Source organism: Protobothrops mucrosquamatus, unplaced genomic scaffold (genome assembly GCF_001527695.2).
Source record: "Protobothrops mucrosquamatus isolate PMUCROS unplaced genomic scaffold, P.Mucros_1.0 scaffold3987, whole genome shotgun sequence".
Lineage (NCBI taxonomy): Eukaryota > Metazoa > Chordata > Lepidosauria > Squamata > Viperidae > Protobothrops > Protobothrops mucrosquamatus.
Genome location: NW_015389925.1, coordinates 46,830 through 51,706, shown reverse-complemented (window position 1 = coordinate 51,706; position 4,877 = coordinate 46,830).

Genomic DNA, 4,877 nt, shown 5'->3' with positions numbered 1-4,877 from the left:
TCTTAAAAACTTCCAGTGTTGGAGCATTCACCGCTTCTGGAGGCAGGTTGTTCCACTGGTTAATTGTTCTAACTGTCAGGAAGTTTCTCCTTAGTTCTAGGTTGCTTCTCTCCTTGATTAGTTTCCATCCGTTGCTTCTTGTCCTGCCTTCAGGCGCTTTGGAAAATAGCTTGACTCCCTCTTCTTTGTGGCAGCCCCTAAGATATTGGAACACTGCTATCATGTCCCCCCTCGTCCTTCTCTTCATTAAACTAGACATACCCAATTCCAGCAATCGTTCCTTATATGTTTTAGCCTCCAGTCCCCTAATCATCTTTGTTGCTCTTCTCTGTACTCTTTTTAGAGTCTCAACATCTTTTTTACATCGTGGTGACCAAAACTGGATGCAGTATTCCAAGTGTGGCCTTACCAAGGCATTGTAAAGTTGTATTAATACTTCACGTGATCTTGATTGAGAAGCACTTGATACTTGATTAAAAGTATCAGGGTAGAAGCTAGGAGACAGTGATTTCAAGTACTACCTTAGGCACAAATCTTAAAAATGGGTGATTTTCATCCAGTCAATCTCTCTCAGTCCTAGGAGGTAGGCAGTGGTAAACCACTTCCAAAAATGTTTCCAGGAAAATTGTGAAGTCCAGGCAATTGCTAGGAGTCAAAACTGACTCAAAGTCACAATAAAAAACCTAAGTAGATAATAGTAAACACTATGTTCTGTTACATCATTTTTATGTATCTATCAAGTTTTCTTTCCTGTTTTTAGAATAGGTGATATATAAAAGTACTTAAACTCAATAATTAGATGTATTCTCTAGATATTTAAATTTTCAAAGCAGGTTTGTTTTTAATTTTCAACATAGGATTGCCATTTTAAAATTACAACCTTCTTAGTGACTATGTGTACATCTTTCTAGTATCAGGCATTTTCCATTCTAGAATGTAGTATATATTCAGGCTTGATGTGCATCTCAAGTGGTATTTTCAGATTATTTTTATTCTATTTACATTGCTGTGGGAGTCTCTTGCAATGTCTGGGATCTGGCATATAAAATTGTGTCTAATTCCAACAACCCTGTTCTTTTGTTTTTTAGAATTATTGTTTAAGTTAGGGGTTAGATGTGAGGAAAGATACTAAAAAGTTACATCTCACAATAAAATTCTAATTGATGATTATTTTTAGTATAACAAACTGTTTTTAATAGGGCAATTTAAAAAAGGGTTAAATTTTCTGTTAGCACTTATTCTGTTACTTTCTGAGTAAGAAGACATATTATTTCACCACACTGGTTCCTGGAGTGAAAATCAAATGTTCAAACTATGAGTGAATAGTTTCATGTATGAGCATGCAGTCTTGTTTGAGTTTGGCTTCTCTGTGTGAATAAGGAAATAAATCAAGATACAGTATTTAATCATTGCATTCTTTTATGTATGATTTGGAAAATTGCCTTGTGGTTTTTTATTTAAAAACTTGAATTAAAGATTATACATTCTTACTTATTGAGAAATCATTGGCTAGATCCTCACATTTTGATAAGCTATGGTGTATTTTAATCCAGGACTGTTGAAAAAAGCATAGTACGTACCCTGCTTTATACAATACTGAATCAAAGTTACAAATCACATTAAGGTTTAATGTGATACAATATGTGACTCTGAAGTTCAGGTGTGTACAACTTCTATATATTTGAGAGCTACAGTGGGTTTGAATGGTATGCCAAAGGCCATCCCCAGAAATTTTAATTTGTTTCATTTTTCAATGTTACTAAACTATTCTGATCAATTGGGACATCCTTTGAGTGCAGTCTGGGTGAACAGAATAAACATCAAATTTTAGGCAGCCAGAATATTTTTTACCCCAATGGTAGACAGTCCAGTGATCATCTAAGAAGAGTATATATCATAAATAGAAAAATAATTGTGATAATTAAATACCTTCAATAGTATGTCACTATTACCATACCTGAACAGATAAACAGAGTGACTTCCGACTTCCTGCCGGCTTCCCCATTGCTCCCAAGGTGGCAGGGAGATTTGGATAATGATTATAACTTCAGGGACACTGCAACAACCACAACTATGAATAAAACTGATCTGAACATTGTGGACATTCAATTCCACAGGAATAATGTGTCCTGGATTTTTTTTTTATGCATTCTTTAAGTTAACGAATTTTAGGTACCTTGATTCAAAATTTGTTGTGATGTCATGCACTGTTTGGGTTAACTTGATACAAACAGATAATGAGAGTATTAATATTATATTAATACTGGACCAGTTGGAGGCTCCAACTGGTCCAGAATGCGGCTGCGCGGGCGGTGTTGGGAGGGACTCGTCGCTCCCATGTAACACCGCTGCTGCGCGAGCTGCACTGGTTGCTGGTGGCCTTCCGGGTGCGCTTCAAGGTGTTGGTCATCATCTTCAAAGCGCTCCATGGCATCGGACCTGGATATCTCCGAGACCGCCTTCTGCCGCAGGTTACCTCCCATCGGCCAGTACGCTCCCACAGAGTGGGTCTCCTCAGGGTGCCGTCAGCCAGACAGTGCCGGCTGGCGACCCCCAGGGGGAGGGCCTTCTCGNCGCGCCCTAAAGACATGGCTTTTCCAACAAGCGGGATTGGCCTAGGGAATTTTAGTGGGGTTTTTAAGGGTAATTTTAAGGGTAATTTTAACGACTAGGCCTTTACGAATATTTTCTTTTAATTTGGTTTTAATTGATATTTGTTGTAATGTTGTTTTATAAGGCTGTTAGCCGCCCTGAGTCCGGTGTGGAGAAGGGCGGGATATAAATCAAATTAAATAAATAAATAAATAAATAAATACCTGCCCAATTAGAGAGTTGTGATAGTTTCCCAAGTGTGGTATTCTCCAGAGGTGCTGGACAAATTCCTAGCTGTAGAAAAAAAATATTAATCCCAAACCTCTGAAGTTACCAGATTGTGGCAAGTGACATTAAAATTTACCTGTAGTATCTAGAAATCAATTGTTCAAATTGTTCTTGGGTATGGCACCATCAGCTTAATTTCTTCGTGACAGCATAGCAATGAAAGGAATTTCAATATTTAGTCATTTCTATTGTACATACAAAATTAATGGTGTTACCTACTGGATGCACCTGCCTGCTGAGTCCAATGAAATGCATTGTCTATGTTTACCTAAATGCTGTGACATCATGCTTAGATAACTGAGATTGGCTCTATATGAAGCTACTCTAGAAGTCCACCTTGAAATTGTAACATCTCTGTTGCAGGTGATGCACTGGCCAGTAGATTCCAATTCAAAGGGCTAGTAGTTACCAATAAATCTTTACAGGCTTGGATCCTAGGTATCTCTGAGACTACCTATTCTGAATAAAATCTGCCCACCAGTGCAAATAAGCAGAGGGCATGCTGCAAATACTCATGTTAAGGAAAATGGAGAGGTAAAGCTTCAGAAATGAGCTCTTGCTCTGCCCCTTTCCATTTGGAGCAGCTTGTCTCATATCAGGGTGGCCTTACCTTACTAATATTCAGGGAGGCAGTGAAAATATTGCTTTTTTCAGAACATTTCAGGCATGTTTATGGTCCAGTAGTTGTGTTAACTGGTGGTTATGTGGGAGTTTGATTATTATACTGATGCTAATTGTGAATTATTAATTGGGGAGCACACGCCTCATTTCAACTTCTCTTTAGAGTACATGATGATGATGATGATGATGGATTACGTTTATAGATCACTGATTCCCTAAGGACTCTCAGGGGTGTATAAATACAAATAATTATACATAGTATATAAATACAAATAACTATACATAAGAAAATAAAATAAAATAGAGTAAACAACACTAATGAAAGACACTGAAGAATGTTACATTAACAGTTAATGTTACATTAACTGTTTTGAGCAGCTTCTGGAAGACAATCAGGATCAAACCTAACCAATGTCCATTATGAAGCTACTCCAATGAAACATTAAAAAGCAGCACCATTGAGTCCATCTCCCTCCCTCTCCATCAATTGGGGCCCTCCTATTTTTTTTTTCTGGACTGATTTTCTGGACAGACGGGATTGATTTTATCTAGAGAATGCATTGCTGCAGATTAGTAGGCAGCAAGCTAGCTAAGAATAGCTTGAGATTTTAGGATTACTTTAAAGTGCATTCAAAATTTTATTGGATACTAATATAAAGCCAGTAGCATTGAAGTAATGTGCTCCCATTGGTGAATGTCAGTCAGCATATGGGCCATTGCACTCTGAACCAACTGTACCTGACTGAACTTAAAGCAACCCCATATAGACTGTGTTACATTAGTCTACCAGATATAAGCCCCACTAGATAGACCAGACCAGGAAATCAACTCCACAAGAAGGCTAAATCTGATTGAGCTGTTTCTATTGCTCCTTATACTTCAGTGAATTAGAGAAGCATTTCCCTGAACTACTTCCAAATGTTAACTCTTTGTTGTGGTCTTAAAAAATGCTTCAGCCTATTTTTTCCTAGATTACAATTCTTGCATATTTCCATCAAGGTCACTTTCTACAGCAGGTGTTGATGAGAGCATGAATCATCACAGCAAGATCATCCTGCTCCATATAGGGGTGCAACTGGTACATTAGCCAAAGCTATTTGCCGTAGCCTTTACCTGCTGTTCTAGCAAGAGCTGTGAGTCTAGAAGAGTTGCCAAGTCACAAATCTGCTCCTTCAGTAGTGCTACCCTTATTATTTATAAACATTTCCCTTCTCATTCTGGCATGTATCTTCCTCAATCTCTGGGCATCTATCAGAGGCCTGGGAATCTGATGTTCTGTGCAATATCTTGGCTGTTCCTAACACTGCTCTTTGGTTATAGAGCTTTGATGTCATTCTTGGGTTCTGTTGGAACCACTCTCCCAGCTTAGGAGGCAC